This window comes from Vicugna pacos, chromosome 26 (assembly GCF_048564905.1).
Source record: "Vicugna pacos chromosome 26, VicPac4, whole genome shotgun sequence".
Lineage (NCBI taxonomy): Eukaryota > Metazoa > Chordata > Mammalia > Artiodactyla > Camelidae > Vicugna > Vicugna pacos.
The window spans coordinates 12,008,969-12,032,439 of record NC_133012.1 but is presented as its reverse complement, the minus strand read 5'-3'; the positions used below and the strand labels follow the sequence as shown (position 1 = coordinate 12,032,439).

The following is a 23,471-nucleotide window of genomic DNA, read 5'->3' as shown; positions in this document are numbered from 1 at the left end:
ACCGTTATGTGCCCAGGTAGTGCTGATTTGGATTCACTTTTTTATAGGATTCAGCTTTATGTTTCTACAAATACATTTATTGTTTAATGCCTCTGGTTTTACATTTTTGTTTGTACTTATTTTTTATTTATTTGGCGTGAGCCCACTCTACTTTATATGCATCCTAAAGCAACGATGGGGTGTCAGAGCATGTCATTGGGTGCCCACATGCTTAGGGTTCCTGGAACTCTGAGGAGAGAGACTGTTGCAGGAGAGCAGAGGACCTATCAGTCTGAGGATTTGAGACAAGAAGGGTGGGGTCCAACAGCCCAGAATCCAAGAACACTGTTCTGTCCTGGGCCCAGGTCTGTTTATACCCAGCCTGCCTCCTTCCCATGTTTTTTCCCTAATCTATTGGGGTGGAAGGTTATGTAGCATCACATCAGGACTTTCCCACATTGTTAAATTATTAACGTGTCAATAAAAATGGAATGGAGTTGATGAGCCATGTAAAGTTTGCTTAGTCATTTTCTTATGGTGGCATTTATGTGGCTTCCAAATTTTGTTTTCATAAATATAGCTGTAATAAAATCATTGCCTAAATAAAGCTTTTTCCACATTTAGGATAAAATTATACAAATTAAGCCCTGAATATTTTAAGGCTTTAGACCCATTTGCCAAATAATTTTCGAAAACGGCTCTATTTTCTAAAGGGTGGTATCTGAAAGTACATTTTTCTCTTTTCCTTTACCAGTATTGAATATCATAATTTTTAAAAACCTTTGCTAACATACTAGTAAAAAAACAGTCTTACTGCTTCGATACAGATTTCTTCAATTAGTCTTGATGTTAAATACTCTTTCCTCCTCTGCGTTTAGCCACTTATTTCTTCTTTTCATAGACTTCTTCCAGCTCTGGACCATTCTTCCCTCCATAACTTCTAATTGCTGGATGAGGCCGATGAGTGTTGAATGAGGGTTGGCAGACACTTCAGTGATCACATAGAAGACTCAGCATATAGCTCAGAAATCCAGTTATTTGGGGGTCCATGCTTAGAAACCACACTTGTTAACTAGTTTGTGTTAATCTTTGTGCAAAACAAGGATTTGGCATCTATATTCATTTATTTATTCAACCGACAATTCTTAGGGACCTTCTGTATGCTGAACAGTGTTTTAGACAGACTAATATTAGACAAAATCCCTCCATTTATAGAGTGTATACGCTAGTGAGGAGAAAAAGTAAACCTACTAAGCCTGATTCTGTACATCAGAAGGCGAAGTGCTGGGGGAGGAGAGCTGAGTGAGGGAAATTGATGGCACTGGGGAGGAGGGTGGCACATGCAGCAGTTCTGAATAGAGTGGTCGGGGTAGACCATAGAGAAGATGGCATTTGAGCAGAGCTTTGAAAGAGGTGGGACAATGTGGCGAGGAGGGTCTCGGGTAGATTGCTTCGGGCAGAAGCTGAAGATGGCTTCTGCCAAGGAGAAGGTTCTGAGGCAAAAATATGCCTGGTGTGTTTCAAGATCAGCAAGGAAGTTGAGTAGAGGAGTGGAGGCAGTGGCAGCTAGAGGAATAGAAGTTGAGGCCAGAGAAGTCAGAGGAATGGATCTTGTAGGGCCTTTTGGGCCACAATCAGGACTGGGGCCTTCCTTGGAGTGAGATGGGAGGCCCTGGAAACTTTTGAACCAGAAAACCGGCATGAACTGTCTGTGCTGTGTTAAAGACAGAACGCGGGGTCAAGGGCAGTAGCTGGGAGACTGGCTAGGAGACTGCTGCAAAGTTGCAGAAGCCGCACTTGGCTGTGGAGGTGATGAAGGAGCCTTGGATACTGGCATAGCGGAGGGGTTTCCTGACGGAGTGAGTAAAAAGTCTTGAAAAAAGGTAGACTCTTCCACTGATTCTTTTTAAGTAACTCTTAGGTAACTCTGGGCACGGTGGACCTTTAATGTTTCTGAACATTTCCAGATTTAAAATTAGAAACACATTTGCTCACAGAGAGAGTTCCAGGGATTAAGGCCATATGAGAATTAATTCCCATCATGAGAACTCAGAAGGGGCAGAGGTTTTATCCACTTTAATGAGATGACAGATAAACATGGTAACACGATTGTGGCATTTGGTCCATCCTTTTAGGATCTTCATATATTCCCTGTTTAACTTCATGTCATTGGATTAAAATAAATATTCACTATCTTGGCAACCAATTGTTATTCTTATGCAGGATGTATGCCTGATGTCTTTTGAACTTACCCTCACTTGCAGTGATTTGATTGAATGTTCACCTGTGTTTGGATTGTCCAGCAAACTGAAGGTGGATGACACACTACAGGCAGAAAGAAATCAGATGGATTATTTTGTGCTGATGTAGGCCATTTTGTTAAAGATGCGTTCAGTTATGAATGATGGATATATAATGTAAGCCATTATTTTTAAATAAAGGGGTTTAATATATTTTATGAAGTCTATTTTCTTATCCAAAATAAATAAAGAGTCTTTGCAGACCCCATGGCAGAGACTAAAATGTGACTGCTCAATGGGTTGACAGTGAAGATACTGGTTGAATGTGTCTGTGATCGCTTTGATTTTTATGAAAGGTGGAAATCCCATTGTGTCGCTGTTCTGCTGTTCTCAGTGACTTCAGCTGAGCTGTGAGAATGGGCAGATGAAGTGGGAGGGGAGGGAAGCCCTTCAGGCCCCCAGCCTCTCAGCTGCCTGGCAACAGGAATCAATGCTGGTGAACTGGGGAGAAGGTCGAGGTCTGACCCTTGCAATAGAAACTTGGGCAAATTATTTAATGTGTGTGTATCTCAAGTCTGTTTACAAAAAGGAAATAATTTGGATTCCCTGACTATTTCTTAAAGCAGTTGTAAGCTCAAAAGTGAATGTGATATGACATAAAATTGCTTTGTAAACACTAAACCGTTGTGTAAATATAAGCCTCTGTTAATCTAGCAATAAGATACATTAGTCATACATGTAAGATGTTAAACCCAAAGATCATGGACACATTTTTTTCACCATCCTAAAATATGTATTAAATTTTCTGGACATAAAGAATCCATTATTTCACGATTGTAATTTTTCCTCTCTGTGAGCCTGTTCGTTATAAAGGTCCCCAGTGAAATTTAATCTTTAACCTGTATGTTTCTACATGTGCGTGGGTGTGTGTTGGGGTGTGACATTAATAGAAGAAGGAGGGATAAAAGAAATGTGAACAAGGCCTTATAGAGGGTGGATGAGGCCTTACAGATGACTGAGTCCAGTTTCCTCATTTTAAGTTGAGGAAGCTGGTTGTTGGTTGATTGCCAAGATTTCATAGCTTATTAGAGCAGAACCAGGGCTGGGAGTCAGGTCGATGGACTCTTAGTCCAGTGTTCTTTCTACCTCATTTTACTTCTTTCCTGTATTATGCAATTTGTCTGCACATATTAGTACAGAGTGTTACACCACCTATATGTGATATAACATATCTCCCCCAACAGTCCCCTCAGCCGAAGGAGAACTTTCTACCAAACTTTGAACAGTTTCACTTGAAGCTTTACAGCTGAATAAGTAGAGGAAGCAGGGGACATATATTTTCAGAGCCATCGCTAAGCCAGAATTGCTTTTCTCCTTACCATTCATTTACCTCTTTGGAAATTCAGATTTTCTCCTGAATATCTCTGAAATCTTTTTTTATGTGATTGACCTGACACTGTCTCACTTTTGAAGACACATTTCTGGAAGTTCCACCTAACAATTTCCATGACATCTCACATGCTGTCCTGTTCTTCCAGATGGCCATGAAATGTGGGTTGGGGCTCTCTTAAGGGTGAGAGGGAAGCTGGATACTGTGAGGACATCTTTCTGTCACAGAGGGCGTTCTTGACGCCAAAAGAAGCAAGCTCCTCGCTTGCCCATAGGCTCCATCGTATCCATGGCTTACTTTTCTTTTTCATCATAGTCTAAATTTATCTTCTCTGTTCACCTGAGTGCTCATTCATTGTCTTGTTCTTTCTTCTTTTAAGGACATCAGCTTCCTGAGAGCAGAGAGCTGACCTTTGTTGGTCATCAGTGTATCTCGAGTGTGTAGCATTTGGTAGGCACTCAAGTATTATTAGAAGGATAGAAGATTTATGGGGTCAGTGAGTTGAATATTCATGAGACTTTGGATCCAAATTGTCAAATCGCCTCCTCCAAAATATCAAAGTTCACAATCTCATCAACGACGTTGGACGGTCCTTTTCCTTGCATTCTGTCTGAACCTGGGTGTTATAACTTGGTAAAAAAGCCCCTGTTAATATCATAGGCAAAACACTAAACAGGAATTCTTATTCTTATTTTAACTTACATTTGTTCATTGCAATATATTTTAGAAAGATTTTTATTCATACAAGTTTAAGTTTTTGTTTTTGTATTTTTTTTTGGATTATGGTAATAATATAAAGGGATAAACTTTAGTGGTCAAGAAAATTCAGTTAATCTTCCCTGGTAATGCTGAGTAAATTGAAGATTACTGTACAGCCTCTTTCAGTTATTAAGATCGAACATTATGATACAGCATTTTAAGAAGTAAAAACAAATTATGCAATCATAGCAATTTGTTGTACTGACAATGGTAGTGCAGAGGAGACTGATGGTTTTACTCAGATAACATATTTAAAGTACTGTAAAGATACCTAGTTATGCAGTCAGGCCTTCTATACCCTCAGATCCACTGCATCGTGGATTTAACCAACCTTGGATAGAAAATAATATATATTTTTAAATTCCAGAGAGTTCCCAAAACTTGCATTTGCTGCATGCCAGAAATTATAAGAAATCTAGAGATGATTTAAGGTATACAGGAGAATGTGCATAGGTTATATGCAAATACTATGCCATTTTATATAAGGGGCTTGAGCATCTCCAGATTTCAGTATCCTGGAGGTGAGGGCGAGGTCCTGGAACCAATCCCTCTTGGATTCTGACTGATGACTGTAGCTAGTAAGACATTGGTAGTGTTCAAAACTGTTAGTATGGCTAGAAAGGAAGAAATTGATTGGCTCTTTTCCCAACCACTTATTCACTCACAGAGCATTCATAGTGAATACCCACAAGAACTCATTGCTCACAAGGACCAATTAACTCACTTAACCAATGCATTTCTTCCTTGCAGATGCACACAGAAAGATCTACTTGCTATCTGAAGGGATCTGGCTCCAGTCTCAAGTGTATAGGTCAAAGTTAATTTTTTATTTTGGACCACGGTTCTGTGAACTATTGCAGCTGACTTTGTTTTAAATCCCTCTTTTCCCCAGCTTTTTGGCAGACCATGTGTCAAGGGCCCGGAGGGGATGATGTGGTGGTGGTCGGGGCATGGGGGAAGAAGCTTTCAGGAGCATCTCAGTCTACTGTCACCCTGAGTTCTCCAGAGACTGCAGGGTGACTGGACTCAGTCCTCTCTCTACTTGGTTCTTCTGGGTGTTTTGGTCTGTTGATTTTCCAGTGTCCGTAACCCAAAGCAACGTATCTTTCTTGGCATGTTTGGAAAGGGAGCTGTTGCTAAGATTATTGGGCTCACAAGGGAATGTTCTTGTAGTTACACAGTATAATAATACATTATTCTAAGCTGAAGTTTGTATGGTTATAGATTATTTGCTAGGTCAGTTTTTCTTAACCATTTTAATAAAACTAATGATAACCAGTAAACTTGACACAATCATTTCTCAAAGGAGCTTTGGTGTTTAATAAATACTTTTTTTTCTAGGGTTTATATTCTAGCTATTATATTTGAAAGTAGAATGCACACCCATTATAAAATGCCTAACCTTTAAGCTCCCTCTGTGGAATTCAATATAATTAAAAGCAGAAAGTATTTAAGTTTCTAGGAATGCCAGCCCTATGTGAGGAGCTTTGGGGGACACCCAAGAAATCCAAGTCCTGGAAATGATGTCCTAATTATGTAAAGGAATGAAAAAACCTTTACCAGTTTTCAATTCCCAATACATTCATCTGAGAAACGCTTTCTCCAGGTAGGACAGGATAATGACTCCTTTAACTGGTCCCCCACTCTGCAGGGAAAGGTGGAAACTGCTCCCCTTGAGCCGTTCTATGGCCAGTACCTTCCTTTCAGGTGTTCAAACTGTAACACGTTCATTACATCCACAGTTTGTGAGCTCCAGCAGGAAAACAGTGGTATCTAGACAGTGACAGAGAGGCAGAATTCCCCTAAGAGGTGTGAAATATGGAATATATGATTCTGAGTCCCTGTGGTTCTTTACTTAGCATTTGATAATACCTTTCTTTCCTTTTCGGGGTCAGTTATACCCAAGTCTTTACCTTCTAGCCCTGGGAGGTTGCTGTCATGGCTTATTCTCATATCACATTGGCTCTTCTCTCTAATTTCTTATTGGCTTAAAAAACAGCTTTTATTGATATATAATTCACATATCATAGACTTCATTCATTTAAAGCGTACATGCAGATACGTACAACTGTCACCACAGTCAATTTTAGAACATTTTTATTACCTCAAGAAGACATCCAGTATCCCTTAGCCCTCACCTCCCTACCCTCCCATCCCCTCCAGACCTAAACAACCACTGATCTTTTCTTTCTTTCTTTTTTTAAATCTCTGAAGCCATCATGTGTCAGCACTTTGATATAAATCTCCACTAGATTTTTATCGGTTCTTCACCAGACCTTGACATATGCGCTCCCTTTCAGTTGGAGCCAATACACCAGGGAACACAATGACCTAATGACAAAAATAGCACCACAGAGAGGTTAAGGGTTAGGATTAAGCACAAAGTGTTCTCAGGTGAACTGAAAATCTTGACCCGGCATTTGGAGAACCACCTCAGCCTGAAGTTTTTTCATGGAGATCAAAGTGCAGCATTCATCTTTTTGCTTCTTTGGAAGTAAAAAACATTTTGTGATTTAGCTTTTCACTATACCTTCCCTCTCTGGTTCTCTTTAATTTACATCTGTCTTCTACTCTGTTTGACTTTAGGATGTTTCATCTGTATCCACCACATTCATCAGGGAACAGATGCATCATCCTTCTTTTGGCTTTTGCTGTTAGTCAGTTTGGATATTGGTTGTCTTCTCAGCCATAAAGCTTATGACAGCTTTGTCCTTGGGTTTGGAAGACTATTGAATCAACATTGTTTATCGTTCCTGAAGGCTGTATCTTAACCACCTTATAGAAGCATTAATCTGTCATATCATCCCGAAGATGTAAAGCACTATATACTGTCTAAACTGAGACTCCTTGTCTGTTGAAGGGTATTGTCCACTCTCTTATTAAAATATCTCCTCTTCTGGTCCTGAATACTTCCGAGAAGTGTAAGCATGAGAGAAAGTATATGTGGGGACATTTAGGTGGGGAGGAGGGCACATTAGAAAACAGAGCATGGTAGAGATCACTGTCATCAGCCTTTTATAATTTTGATGCAGGAGAATTTTGATGACTTTCCTTTGGTTTTCTAGTTCAGTTTTTATTTAAAAATTTACAAGGCTTTTAACCATTCTGTGTTCAATTTTGTTTTTAAGACACATGATGTTAGGCTTTTAAAAATGTCACTGAATAATTATATTCTTCTGGTGTGAAAAATCTGTGGTATTAGCCTCCTGTTTCTTAAATAGGCTTAAACATTCTTCACCTGTTCTCCTTCCTCTGATGCAGTTAGGACTGTAAGACAGAGGAAACTGTATCTAGTCCAGTAAAACTTTTGTTTTAGGGTCTTTCAGTTATTAATAATTCACTTCATGACAGTTTCAAGCCCATAACATCTTGTAAAATTCCGTGATTTATTCCATGTACTTTAGTTTTATAATGCTCACATATATATGAGTAGTCTCTGTAATATCCACTACCCTTTAAAAAAGTCCTGAAGCTTTAGTTAATAGAGGGCATAGTCCTCTTGGTTCATTTCAGCCCTTCTAAGGAAAAATCAGCATTTCCTTGTGTTCTTACGTTTCAGAGCCGTAAAAACAACATTTTCTCCTTCAGCACCGGGAGGTAGCATATAAGAGTGGCAGGGCTGCCAGACGTGCACTTGCACTCATCTGGTCCTGGCTGAGTTAGTAGGTTTCCCATGAAAGCCCATTTTTCCTTTCCTGAGTCATATCTGAGCCAAAGGCCCTATAAGGGAAAGATTCCCTGCTTCGTGAGGAAATGCCAGCACATGACATTCTTTCTAATGAGTCACAGTCAATAAAAATTGTTCTCGAAATGAATCTGAGTATGCCTCCACACCAAGCTACATGAGAGAAACATCTTTATCAAATCAAAACATCTCGTTTCATTAGCTCATTTCAGACAAACCTTTCATGTCTGTAAGCAAAAGGAAATGAGTTTCCACACAAAGTGAAAATCCAGTCTGTCCTTATTTTTCCTTTGTTACACATGTTATATAGCATGAGGAAATGAGGGAGACACATACTGGGAAATGTTTTCAGGGCTTGGGACTTAGGAGAAGCTACCAAGGAATTTTGTGTATTATTAATAATGAAATGATTTTTCATTAGTCTAAAGGTACTTTGGACTCCTAAGAGCTTCCATATAAACATTAGGTGATAGGACTTGTGTATATAGTTAGATTGAACATGGTCTTAACTTGGAATCTCACCAGCCCTGTTATGAGGGGAAATGGGAATTTATTAGCAGTGCATTTCTATTGTGTTATTGCTCAAGAGACTTAGTGAAGCCACAAAGGATCCCCAAGGTGTATACATATGAGCCACGGACGGGCTATCCTTCAGGCTTGGGAAAATGGAAATGAAGAAACCCTGTAATGATTGTCCAGAGGTTAACTATCATGTGAAAACATAAAGAAAAATTTAAGGAGGAAATATAAGCAAGTCAGGTGACACATGTAGGGGACAGCAGAGAGGGTGTGAATTTCAAGGCTGGCATCCATAAAAATCCTTCAGAGGAAGGACATGCAACACATCAAGTTCAACTGTAAATCAGAGCAAATCCAAGTTAGAATGAGATGAAGGATTTAATTAACTGCAGTCAAGGCTCCAAGGGATCAGTGACACCATAGATAAGTGAGAACCCAGCTGGACCTTGAACTTGACCTTCTCTCAAGCATTGCTAGTATTTACCCAGTAAGGAAAGGAGGCGGGGCAGGGAATTAAATTCTTATCCAAACATCAGGAGTTTGTTTGCTTAAATTATCCAAGTGCCTTTGATAATGCTGTGTGCTTCTCTTTCTATGGGAGAAACAAAATTATATCCAGAGAAGGATAACTGGAATGGCAGAAAAAGCCTCTTAAATGAGAAATGGCTGAAAAATCCAGGCGTGCTTGGCAATAAGAAGAGAAATGTGAATGAGGGTGAGAGGACTGCCAGAAAATAAGGAGAAAGGGGGAAAATGTGTTGCTCCGAAAGGCAGAGCTGGGACCAAAGCAGAGCTTCCCGGCATTTTGAAGGGGCCTCTGGGGGAGATAATGATAATTCAGAGGATTCGGCTTTATGATAAGGCTGCAGCAGTTGGGTATGGGGAGGTGGATATGGGACCAGGGGTGGGAAGGAAGGAAGAGCTGTTAAGGAAAATAGACTCTTAACAGATCTCCCTCCCTCCATGCGCTCCCCCTTCCAATCTCCATCTGCAGACCTGTGTTAGTAAGGCACATTGAGTTTCTGATCGGAACATTTAATTGGCTACCCATTACCTATTGAATCATGTTCAAACTCCTTTTCTTTGTACTCAAAGCTTACAGCAATGTGGCTCTAAACTTTTCCAACTGTATCATTAGATTAATCGTCTTCCCAGACTCTCCAACGCCCCCTACATTATGCATTTTCCTGCCTTGTGCCTTCACCTTCCTTTCCCACTCAGTTCTCTGCCTGTTGAAAACCTTTAGGGCCCAGTGAAAACTCCACCTTTTTCACAAAGCACCACACCCTCCCCGCCCCCCAGCCTTGCTCATCCCAACTGAATTCCCCTCTTCCTCTGTGTTCACTCTGGCCATCCTTTTGACACCGACCCCAGGCTGTCTTCTTTTCTACTATTACGTATTTGTACAGCACTTTGCAGCCACAAAGAATTTTCACAAACATGGGTATTATCTCCCCGGGAGATTTTTATTCCTATTTTGCAGATAGGCTTTGAGAGTTTAAGTAATTTGTCCAAAGTCACAGAGCTAATATTTGGTAGAGCTGGAATTCAAACGCAGGTTTTCTAACCGTAAATGCAGAACCTCCCTCCCTCCTAGATTGTGGTGAGGGTTAGTTAAAACAACAATTCTTAAGGCTGAGAGCAATTTTCAGATCTAAAATTCTGCTCAGATGAAAGGAGGGATGTCTCCATCAGACTGCCATCTTCTCCACGCAAGAGACTAGGTCTTTTTCATCTGTGTGTATAAATGCAAATTCTCAGGCCCACCTGAGACCTACTGAATCAGTGACTCCAGTGTCTTTGTGCTGACAAGCCCTCCAGGTATTCTGATGCACGCTCAGCTCCGAGAACCAGGGCTGTGAGAGAGGATTATCCTTTCTTTGTGGGGCCCTTGTCCTCCAGAGGTGGGGCGTTATGGGATCATTAGCAGGTATACAAACCTCAGTTCTCAGAGGGGAGGATGAGTGAGCAAAGTCTATATAGTGCTGAGTGAGCAAAGATTTTATCAGGGATAAGAAAAAAAAATTAAAGACTAAACTGGCAAGATTTTGAGCTATAAAAGGTGTTGTCTTACCTGGAAGGCAGGTGTCAAGTGGAGCTTTAAGTGGTGGAGGTAAGAAGACAGGCTCTTGAAAGGGAAATTCTTCATGGGTGTCAGAAAATCTCATGGGGAGGGGAGAGAAGAGATTTATTATGGAATTTTAATTTGGGAAAGAAATGACATTAAAGATTTTTTTTTTCCTTTGAAAACTGCTGACAACAGGCCTTTGGTAAAAGGGTGGAACAATACAGATGCAGAGAGCAGATAATAAAGAACTGAAGGGTAAGGTTAACCCCTTAGTCCAAAGAATGGACTCTGTCATTTGAGTTTCTGTGACCATTTTCTTTTGGAAATGACAGTGTGAGTTCAGCTACAGACTGTTTTTATTTTCGCTAAACAATACATTGTTCTAAAGAGAAAAAGTAAAAGGTTCCTGGTTTCTTTAAGCTATTTTGAATAATGCAAAATATTACTTGGTATTCTTATTTGAAATGTGCACAGAATTAGCTAGCAAAGAAGAGGAACTTGCTAAAATTCAAATGACCGACCGTATAACCCAAGTCTGTTGCTAGAGTCGATGTGCCCTGTAAGTCTCCAGATGCCCCCTGGTGAACTTCCGTTTATGTCCTGAGATGATAGCTTGCATCATCCCGCAGTATGCATATTGTGGGAAGTCCCACACCTGGTCCTGACCTTCCTGTAGGTTTGTGTGCGTTCCAGGTCTCCTAGTCAGCCCTGCTATCACCTTATTTCAGAATCTGAGAGCATATCCTCAGTGTGGAACTTGACCTCTTCTTTCTTATTTCTCCCCTTCCCAAAGCAACACTAACTAGGCTTCTGTAGGTAATAGGCTGTGATATTGTGATTTATAGTAAGAAATACATATTTGGTCTTCATCCCTATTTCTTGCATAGAGCTCCTAAAACTTTTGAAATTTCCTAAATGGTAAGAATGATAAAGGTGTGTTTTGTTACTCATAACAAGCTCCTTTCAACCCTGTCAATGGAAAAAAATTAGTCAGTTGATCTAAGAAATAGAAAATTTTATTTGAGCCAAATTGAGGAATATAACCCAGGAAGCAGTCTTTCAGAAAGCTCCGTCTGTTCTATCCAGGTCAAAGCACAGTTATCTAAGCTTTTTGAGACAGAGGGCTCTACGTTAAATGATTATTATGGACAGTTTACACAATCCAGATCTAAGCGTGTGAAGTGAGTAGTGGGTCATGGGTCATCGTGGCCCCTTACAAGATTAGGAAGGAATGTTATCTGTTAAGGAGTTGTCTTGGTGCTAGGAGAATGTTGCTCTTTATGGTTGAGCAGGTATTTCTGCCAATAGAGGGGTGTGGCCCCTGCATAATGCAGATACACAGTGCACAGTGAGGGGAGAGAGGAGGCTAAAGAGTAGAGAAGAATTATGTTTAAATTTTCCTTGACTTGCCTTAGAGTATGAATTTTTATTTCATCAATCCCATCTGAGTTTATGTTAATGAAGTGACTTTTGGAAAGACCCTAAGGATGGTGGCTGGTGGTCAGTGGAACTAAGCATGTGTTTTGAGGGCTGGAACTTTTATTCCCCTGCTCTGGCCCCCAGGGAGGGGAGAGGTGCTAGAGATTGAGTTCAGTCACCAATGGCCAATGACTTAATCATGCCTCCATAGCGAAGCCTCCTTAAAAACCCAAAGGACAGGATTTGACTGCTTCTAGGCAGGTGATCTCGTGGAGGTGCTAGAAGGGTGATGCGTCCTCGGGGGGCATGAAACAAGATTGGCTGGGAGTTAATTGTTAAAGCTAGTTATGGTACATGGAGGTTCATTAAACTAGTCTGTTTGCTTTTGTGTATGCTTGAAATTTTCTGTGATAAATCATTTTTTTAAAATGGATGCTACATATTCTGCAGCTGTCCTAGAATCCCTCAGCTGCCCCTGGCACAGTTTCTCTCTGGCCATCCTTCTCTCTGTTGTGTTTGCTTGGATGCCCCCCTTCCCCTCTGCCACCCATTTCTTTACCTCTCTCCCACCTTTTATGACCCACTAAAGCCCTGTCTTCCCCACCTAAGGGGGACGCTAATCATCATCTTCATCATCATCATCCTGTTCAGTGCAGAGCAAGCAATTTAATTCTTCTTTGTTGAGACTTCCCATCAGCCTCCACTGGAAGTACCACTCTTTTATAACCAAGCATACCCATTCATTCTGTTTTTCTGAACACAAGCAGATCTTACCCCATGCAGAATTCCGCCTTCTGCCTAGTCCATCTGGATCCCTCAGTAAGCCTTTAAAATCATTGTATTTTCTCCGTTAGAACTATAAAATATGTTTAACCTCAAAGTAGAAGTCATGAATAGTAGGTATTTCCTATGATAGTCCCAGGAAAGAGAATTTAGTCTCTATGTAAAAACTTCCATCAAGAGAGGTCTAGCATTGAGACTTGACTCTTGATTTGTCTCTGGTTTAGCGAGGCAAGAGAATGGAAACCGCCACAAACTCCTCAAACTCTTGTTTTCTACATACTTCCTTTAAATTCCTCTTACTCCTTTTACCAGAACTTCTGGCAAGTAATGTGTTGACTCATGGTATCACTTCCTTCCGCTGGCTTACTTCCAGTGGAAATGCTAATGAGTTGTCAAGTGACCAATAGGCAAGACGTGATGAAAGGAACGTCCCTGCTACAAAAATATGATCATCTGGGCATGAACAATATGTAACTGGCAGTGACAAACTGAGACAGAATTAGATTGGGTCAGGAGGTAGCTCCTGCCTTCCAGCATGAAATCACTCTTCCCTTGTTCAAACTCTACAGAGCCCATCTGCGTGTATGGGGGATGCACCATCAGGAATGACCTGTACATCTTGGGGGTCTTAATTTCAGCTGTGATGAGAGGATATTGAAGGGAACTTGTAGGGAAGCTGAGTCTGGCTTCCTCATCTTAGAGAGGAGACATTTGCTTGGAGACATTTAGGCAAATGACTTCTCTCCTTCCCTACATCTCTTCAAGAGCCAGAGGTCAGGCTGTCAATCTGAATTTGTCTAGGATCAGGAAGAATGCCTTTCTAGGAACATAAGGAAAGTTGATGGTGAAATACCCAGCAAGTCATATTATCGAAGTCTAGTCAGTCCCAGGGGAGGTGAGGTGTGGCAGGAGTTGGAGAAGGATGGGGAATCTCCTAAATTTTATGAGCCACAGAAGTAGAGTTACTAGATGAAATATGGGATACTCACTTAAATTTGAATTTCAGGTAAACAACAAATACATTTTTAGTATAAATGTGATCCAAATATTGCATGGGACACAAAAAATGATATTTGCTATTTGTCTGAAATTCAAAAATGTAACTGGGGCCCTGTGTTTTTATTTGCTGGAGATCCTGTATAGTAGCCCAGTCTTTCTGATGATCTCTTTTTGCTCCATCGAACGCATCAAGTCATCATGGTGTATTTGTCAGATGAAGCAAGCACAATGACTATGGTAATAATGCTTTATCTTCACCTGCTTCCAGTGAAAAAGTCACCTATTTTTTCCTTTTGGGAATGTTGTTAAAACAATGATTGTGCTATGAAAATAACTCCCATCCAAGGGTCTTTTATTGCAGCATATATGCTCTTTGGAGAGAGCCTGCCATCAAGGGTTCAGAAATCGTTACTTAACTCCATTCTTTTTTTTTTTTTTGATGCCTTTTTAAATTTTATTTTTTTATTATGAAAAATTTCAAACTGACAGTAAAGAAAAAAGAAAAGAACCATGAACCTCCATGTACCCATCACCCAGCCTCAATAGCTTTCACCTCATAATCAATGCTGCCTCATCTATAGCCCCCCTATTCTGTCCATCCTGACCCCATTATTTTGAAACAAATCCCAGAGAGCTGGAGCTTTATTGCTCTATAACTTTCTGTTCCTTGCTGTACCTTTTCTTTCCCAGTAATGGAATTGTATGGGTAGTGGTTACCCCAAAGTCTTCTGAACACTGTTCCGTGTTTTTATAGTTTTCTAGGTGTTAGCGTTCCCAATATAAAATCTCAGAGCTACGTTTTCTAGCCTCCCTTGCCCCCACGGCCCATACACAGGACTTGAGGTCTGAAATTGAGACCCACCAGGCATAAGACTTTGGCTAGGACTTGAGCTACAGGAGGATGCAGGACTGGTGGTACTATATGCCATCAGGCCCACTCTGCAGTGTCACTCTAGAAGCTGTTCCTGGGAGCTGATCTGAGAACATGTTCCTCCAGCTTTTGCAATGAGTCTGAGCACTCTAACATACCTTAAAACATCCTCATACACTAGCTAGAGAAGAGTCCATTGACTTTAACTTGATAGCTTAACTGATCGGAAAGCTAATAGTGCTTACCTTCCAAAGAGGCAAGAGAGGAAAAGCACACATGAGCACTTAAGTTGCTCAGAAGAAAAATGTGATGATTCGTGTGAGTTTAATAATTTATTGAGCATTTTAGGCTTATGGGACTGTCTTAGAGCAAAGGTGCTCAGAGCATGGCCTCCAACCAACAGCAGTAGCATCACTTAGAGACTTGTGAATTCAAATGCTTGGGCCCATTTCCAAGGCCTCGTGAATCAGAAACCTTGATGAATGGAAAGTGGTGGGAGGAGTCTGGAAATCTGTGTTTTCATAAGCTCTAGATGATTTAAATCTGGGGTCAGTCACCAATGGCAGCCTGAGGACCAAATCCTGGTCACCCTGTGATTTTTGTCAATAAAGTTTTATTGGAACACAGCCCCAATCATTTATGTATTGTCTCTGCTTTTGTGCTACAGTGACAGGGTTGAGTGGGGGTGACAGAGGCCGATGAAGCCTAAAATATTTACTACCTGGCCCTTTACAAAAAAAATTTGCTGACTTCTGATTTTGGTTCATGCTAAATAATGAGTCAATAAAACTTAGAGGGAGCCCTCCCCATCCTGGCAGGACTAGGTGTTCAGCTCACTTCCCCATGTCCTTCAATCCTCTTACAAGCCACAGATTTTTGAATGCTTGTTACCATATTTTAAAATTTGGTCTAATATGCATAGAGTGCTTGCTATGTGCAGGTATTTTTCTGAGCTCTTTAAAACCGGAATCTGAATGTTTTGTAAGCAGTATTTAACATGTACCTTGGATAGGACAACATACATTTTGAGATATTAATAACATATTTTTTAAAAATTTAAGTCTTTTATCATGAAAAAAAGGTTAGAGGGTGAGTTAGCAAGAGTTGAACAGGAATGTGTGACATTAATTTATCACAAAGGATAGCTGTTGGAATTGATTCCCATGATGTGGAATGGTCTTCTACCGTTTATCTGTGGTCTGTGGAATACAGACTAGCTGGCTATTTCTAACTTCTATCAATGGCAGTCTTTGCTCCTTAGGGCTTAATAGTAACAGAATCTTATTTGATCAAACTATTAAAAAAAAGTGTGTGTGTGTGTGTCCATCCAGAAGACAAATAATCTCTCAAACAGACCAGAGCAATCACAGGAAAAGCAGAACAAGCCTAATTCTATCCCTAATAACAGGGATATAGCTCCAGCTCTCTTCCAAATCCAGATTTGTTTATCTGTGTTGTTGGGGCTTTTTCACAAGTAACAAAAAGTGGGGATGGTGGATTTACAAAGTGAGTTCAGATAGTGCAGAGAGTGACAAGTAGATTATTTGCCAAGATAATAAAACTCTTCAAACTAAGTGTAGATGATTCTTACTTGGTCATGCTTCATTCCACTCTGCTTTGATCCTTCTACGTGAGGAAGAAGCAGCCACACAGATCACTTTCTGGTCTCTCACTAAGTGAGCCCCAGGGGAATGCCCAAGAGACTGTGCACTGGGTACCATTGATCCTGGGTCAGGTGTCTTCCTCCCTGGTCATTAGTTTTCTCACCCAGAAAATGATGGGCTGGGACCAAATACCTCTGAGAGTCTTTCTGGTTCTAAAAATGCAATAATTGCTGTGCAGATGGTCTAGTGCTTCTTTTGGCACTGATTATATTTTCTAAGATACCTGTTAGAGACCACGCAGCAGTCAAACCTAGGCTCTTTGAGGAAGAGGGAAATAGCCATACTTACACTCGGCTAGTGTGATAACTTTCTGGAAGAAGTGTTTATAATATGTATTTGAAGACTTAAAAACAATGCCATCTCGTTGACCCACCAACTCCGCTTCTAAGAATTTATTCTAAGAAAATAAGAATGGATTTGTATTCAGTGATATAGCAACAAGCATGTTGATTTCAGCACTGTTTATAACAATGAAAAATTGAAAGCAACTTAAATGTCCTAACTAAATCAATGTGGTTGAGTCATATTGTGGGATATTATGTGGCCATTTAAAGTGATATTGTAAATGTATACTTGTTGACATGGATAAATATTCATACTGTTGCAGAAACAACAGCTTCAAAGCATCATTTTTGGTTACCATAGTTTGCTGGAATGGACTTACCATTACATATACCTATCTATATAAGTGTGTTATAATCTACAAGGGTACATATGAAAATTCTGAAAGTGCTTACTGCTGGGTCATAGGGTTATGCATACTTTTGATCTGCTTCTTGTCTCATTTTTATTTTAAGTTTTTCTGTAGTGATGATGTATTATTTGTGTGTAGATGTTAATGCACACATAAGCACATGTGAATACATGCACAAATCTAAGTTCAGAGAAATAGCACAAAATTTAAATGGGTAAATTTAGACACCTTACTCTCTGTCCCAGTTGACATAAGTGCCCTCCCCATGCAGCTGGGTGGAGGCAGAAGGCCCCATGAGGGTCACAGGTTGCTCTACTTTTATAGAGAGGGAAGGAGGCAGGTATAACCCTGGAGGACCTGTTGTTCCTCCCTCATTTCCTGGCTCAGATGACCAACCATCTCAGTTTACCTGAGGCTGAGAGGTTTTCCCTGATGCAAGACTGTCAATACTAAACGGGGAAGTCCTGGGCAAACTGGGGCAAGTTGGTAACCCTATTCTGGCTGACTTGGGAAGGATGGTTAGTACTTAGTCAGGTATGCTGCAGTTCTAACTCACTCGTGGTATGTGGTCTCCTGAAAGATTATTTACGAAACTGTTGCTGACCCCGGCTCTCCTGGCCAGGAGAGGTGGTGAACTCTGCAGGGTGGGGTCAGGACTCAGAAGAGATTTTTCTGACCCCATTTCCGGAGATGCCTTCCCTTCTCTGCATATATCAGCCCTTGCATTTGTTCTGTGCCTGAGCCTCTGTAAGTAAAATGAAACCAAGTGTTATCTGAATAATTCAGGCCAAATTAGCCATTCAATGACTTGAATGGCTGTGAATTTCCTACTTCAACTATTATTAAACATTGAACTAATTAATGTTGCCAAAGTCACATTAATTGTATCCCATTAGCTCCGTTATGCCAGTGCCGCTAAAGCTCTTGACATCCTTTTTATGAAAGTGAAAGAGGAAAGGAATCAGGAATGGGGACCAGCAAACCACAGCTGGTGTGGAAAGGAAATGTGACATGTGATGGAAGTGGAAGTCTGTGTAAACTGCTGGGAGGTTAACTCTCTCTGTGTTACACATGCACGCATTTGAAGATAGGTGAGATGGTGCAGAGTGGGACCAGTGCCAGTTATAGAGATGGACATTATGGGCTCATCTTGCTGCCTATCACCCTTTATTTGAAAGTAACACACTTTTTGCACCAGCTGAGTCAGGAGATGTCCTCCTGGGTAATTTCAGGGACTCTGTCTCATTGCTCACATTCACATCATTCCCTTTGGATCTCAGGGTGCTCAGGGATGTGGAACAGTGAGAATCTCCACAAAACAGACCGAGGCCATTCCCTGATTGGGTCATCTGTGAGTTAACAGCATTCCTTCTGTCTTCTATGCTGAAGTGAAAAATTATGTTGTTTCCTAGCTCACAGGGTCAGCACATGGAGTAGAGTCGAGTGACCCAGACTTTAGAATTAGCCAGATTTGAGACTGAACTGCAGCTCAACCCCTTCCTAACTGTGTGACACTTGGCAAGTTACTTAACGTCACTATGTCCCAGCTTCCTCAGATGGATGATGGGAATAGTATCATTCCCACCCCATTCTCATTTTTCTCCTTTTCTGCTGAGTTTCTCTGACCTGTGCTCCTTTGTTGCCTGAAAAACATAAGGAAGGAGAGTAAAATGGATCCAGGGGGGATTCCAGATAATTCTCATCTTCTGGCACACGGTGACCTCACACATGGAGCCCAGATCTTATTCCACAGGGGAGCTTTAGATTCATCTTTCTTTTCTGACAAAGACTGATGCCATGGGTTGTAAAGCATATTCCATGGCCTGTCGGTGATTGCCTGGTCCTCCAGGTGTTGTAAAATTCAAGGTGAGAATGTGCTCATGTTTCCCTATGAGGAGGAAACATACAGGAGTGACATTGACTCTGGGTGAAGACTCTTGGCTCCACTTTAGAGTCCTGGGAAGATGTGATTTTTTTTCTTCACCTGGTACCTGTCTCAGTCTTGCTGAGATCCCACATCTAATCCTTTGTTGTTCCCCCGACTTCATCTTTGCTAGCAGCACAAAATGACAGGGCTTGTGGGCCAGAGAAATCCTTGGGCTTTTGTTTGTTTTACACCATTAGGAAGAATAGGGGGATTAAGTAGAAAAGTCCACTTAGCTTTCAGGTGAAGAAATAAGAGGTGTGGTGAGAAGCGTCCAGGTGTATTTTGCTGGTGGGAATGCAAATAAGATCCAGAGGAGGAGGATGATGATGTGAATGTGAGCAATGAGACAGATTCCTTGAACTTACCCAGCAGAATGTCTTCTGACGTGATATGACGGGCAGAAAAGAGGGTGTGTAGCTTTCAGATGAAGGGTGACTGACAGTGAGATGAGATCACATCTTGCATTTTTTTTTTGTCTTAGCATTAGTTTCGCTCTGCATCCTTTCCCATCTGCGCATGTGTACATGTGCACCACACAGACATCTGCATACACTGAAGGGTGGGTAATGAAATCCCACCTCTTAGTAAGCAAATCTAATCCAAGGACCCGAGACACTTGCTTGACCCAATTATCCAGAAACTCAACTGCTTCATCCTCTTCCTTACATTTTGAGAGAGAGAAGGTGGATGGTGGAGCAATGAGAGGACAGGTGAGGTGACCTGAGGTGTATTTTGCTGATGGAACAGCACTTTGGTGCCATATAGTAGGAAGCAATTTGCACAAGTATATAAACGTCTTTTATTTATTTGTTTGTTTGTTTGTTTGTTTGTTTGTTTGTTAGTTATTATTTTTGACTGACAGATCCTGCCTCAGATTTATTTGTACAAACAGCACAGGTAGACACGAGCCCCATGCAGACAGTAGCGCAGGGGTCACACTAGTCCTTCTATCCTTACATCAGAAGATGAAAGCCTCTACTCTGGAGCCTTTGTGGGGGCCTGGGTGCCTTTGGGAGCCTGAGCCTGAGCTGCAGCTGCAGCTGCAGCTGAAGCTGTGGCCTTGGTCTGAGCCTTATCCTTGGCCTTTGGCTGACAGAGCCTGAGATCCTTGGCGATGTGGGCATGAGCACATTTCCTGAGCTTGGGGTGAGCAATGTAGGCAAGTCGACTGAGCCTGTGGCTGTTACCCTTTGGGATCTTGGGCTTGACCTCCTTGGGCTTTATGAGAGCCTTAATCGCCTCAGCACTTGCACTCGTGGCCTTGGTGTTGTTGGCCTGCATCTTCTTCAGTCCCTTCTTGTGCTTCTTGACAAAGAGCATGTTCCTCAGGAACTTGGGGTCCACCCCCTTAAGAGATTCGTATTGTTGTGATGGGGGTTTTTTGATGCCGTTTCTGTGCCATTTTCGGAACTGGGTGTGTGTGGTGTGGTTCTTCGACTTGGCCATGTCTGCGCTGGAGCCAGGAGATCCCAAATTGCCTGGGACCAGAAGAGAAAGAGCTATAAACGTCTTTTAAATGTTCTCATTCATTGATCCAGTAATTCTAGATCTAGGAATCCAGCCAAAGGAACTGATACAGAGGACCATGTAGTATGCTAAGGATACTCACTGTAGTTTTACATATTATACTAAACCATTGGGAAAAACAGACATAATCAAGGATAGTAAATATCAAAATATGTTTAAGTACGTCTATAATGTGGAATTACACTGCCAATAAAGGTGATGTTTTGGATGCATTCATTTTCTATATTGAAAAGTAATACATGCACATTGTTTAAAGGGTTAAATAGTGCAAAAGAGAAGAAATAAGAAAATCTTCTTCTCACCTCAGACCCTAGTACTCCTCTATAGATATGTCTGCTGTTATCAATTATAGATTGTGCTTTAGAAAAGAAAGGAGGGAAATAAGAAAATGATTCCAAAGAAATGCTAAGTGGAAGAAAGACACAGATAAGAAAATTAACTTTTCACTATACTTGTAATTTGAGAGGGGTGAATATAGAAAGGAAATATTCCAAACTGTTTCTGGGTGGTGAAATTAAGGATAACTTTTATTTTCTGTGTTTTCTAATTTTTTAAAATAATGTGTAATATTGCTTTCTAATTTCAGTAATATTGCTCAGCATTTAGGGAGCTAAAAATTACGTTCAAGTTCTGAATTCAGCAGTAAGGACAAATGATCTTTAAATAATACACTTTTTGAAAAAGCAAACGGTTTTACATTTATACGTATGTTCTATTCCAGTCACGTGTAAGTTTAAAATAACACTGCAGGCCAATATGCTTTTGTTCTAGAAAACCCAGAAAATGAATTTTATCTCCCCACCAACCTTTTTTCAGTATCCCACAGAATCAGCACACACACACAAGAAAGTTAGAGTTCTTGCTATTATTTGTTGGTCTTGTGTTCCAATAAAAGACTTCCCCTAATTTTGTATTTGAGTGCCAAATGCTGAAGTTTGAACTTTGCCTTTCTATAAATGAATCCATCAGGGAAAATAAATTTGACACTGGTTCTTAGGTCAAGGTCTAATGTTATGAGATTTTTCAAAAGAATCCCAAGGGAAAATATTTGTCTGGTTTGTATATGACAGCACTTAGGAACAAACTTTCCAAGTTCCCCAAAATGATAAATGTACATTTGAGAATCTAATACAATGGTATTTCAGAATCCACACACAAGTTTTAAAGAGACAGGCATTTCTAAATGTCCCTAAAAGGACTCTGTAGAAAAAGTGTTAACTTCTGATGTTGAAAAGTGCTTTCTGCACTTATATTGGAGCCTAAGTATGTGTTTTGACGATGAGATTCCCGTGGTGCTTTGAAAACCTATTAGAAGATATCGGCTTCTCATTCTTTTTAGAATTTTCTTGTCTGCCACCATTGTACCTGTGGCCAGTGGTCAGCTTCCCTTGAGTCTGGGCTGGAACAAGCAAATATCCTATTTATATCCACAGGCTGGTTACTTGGTCAAGTAGATGATGATGTGAGTAATTACTTGAACCACTTTCTGCTCTTGCCATGAATAAACAGATAGGGGACTTAACTGAAGATTATGTGGCACTGAATGAGCAACTTTTTTTTCTTCAGTCCCTCCCACACTTATCAGCTTATTAAGATAAACATGACAACTGTGAGCTGGTAGTACTAGAAGCAGTAAGGAACCAGGGCTGTGGGCAGTGGTCTGCCCCTAAAACTAGATTCAGATTTCTACTTCCTCATATTTTGAATTCTTGATTCCTGGTGATTTACATATTTATAAATGTATTTTGTGTTCATTTGCTAGGGCTGCTGTAACCAAATAACACAAATTGAATGACTTAAACAGCAGAAGTTTATTTTCTCACAGTTCTAGAGATTAGAAGTCCAAGTTCAAGGCATTAGCAGGACTGATGCTACAAGGGGTTGGGGGCTGTTCCACGCCTGTCTCCAGCTTCTGGTGGTTTGCTGGCACTTTTCAGCGTTCTTTGGCTTGTAGATTCATTACCCGAATCTCTTCCTTCATGTTCATGTGGTGTTTTCTGTGTGTTTGTGTGTCTGTCTCCAAATTTTTCCTTTTTATGAGAACACCAGTCATAGTGGATTAAGGGCTCACTCTACTCCAGGATGACCTCATCTTAACTAATTACATCTACAGCAACCCTATTTCCAGATAAGGTCACATTCTGAGATACCAAGGGGTTATGATTTCAACATATGAATTTTAGGGGACACAATTCAATCCATAACATATAAACAGATATGTGCATACATGTGTGTATGTGTAGTATTTTTTTTGAGGGGAGATAAGCACAATGAAAGCCAATTTGGCCTGCTTTGGACCCTGGTTGTGTGATGGAGTCTTCCTTGAATCCTACAGCATTACTGGGAAAAATATGCGTATGTTGTCAATTACAGCAGTTAAGCATTACATACATTTGTGGCATGGCCTTTGAATTTGTTGTTTCTTTTATCGCTATGTTTTATGGCAATAATTATAGCTACATATGCATGCAACTAGCATATGGGCCAGTTGAAAAGCTTATGAGATGTGGTTTGTGATTTCACAGAATTTCTTCCGTTTTTCACAGTTAATGGCATCATTACTTCTTCATTTTGATTTAGAAATTTATTTATTCCACACTAGTTCAGTTCCTACTTGAGCAGTTGTACACTGTCAGAGCCCAGACCCTCATGATCTGGGTCACGTATGTGATATGACTGGATCATCTAGAACTTAAGAGCTTCTCCAGCCTTGTGACAACAGAGAAAATGTCATCTTACAGCACTTCACTTTGACTTCATCTCAGCAATACGTGTAACAATGGAAATTCTGTGGAACTAACCTGACAGTTCTGATGATTTCTGATCTTATCTGTTCTTTGAAGTCCTTCATGGAGAAACCAATGGGTATGAGTAGTTATTACAAGTTTCCTGGTACCAATCCTTCAGAGAACGGATCTGGATTAACCTCTTACCAGGGGTCAGGAAA

The 23,471-nt window shown here is 40.7% G+C and overlaps 1 long non-coding RNA gene and 1 pseudogene across 1 annotated transcript in view; one reads left to right on the top strand and one right to left on the bottom strand.

The window, feature by feature from the left end:
* Positions 1 to 23,471, top strand: part of LOC140689478 (uncharacterized) — a 171,639-nt gene that overhangs the window by 527 nt on the left and 147,641 nt on the right. The window lies entirely within an intron of this gene.
* On the bottom strand, positions 19,973 to 20,443 carry LOC102540052 (large ribosomal subunit protein eL29 pseudogene; annotated as a pseudogene).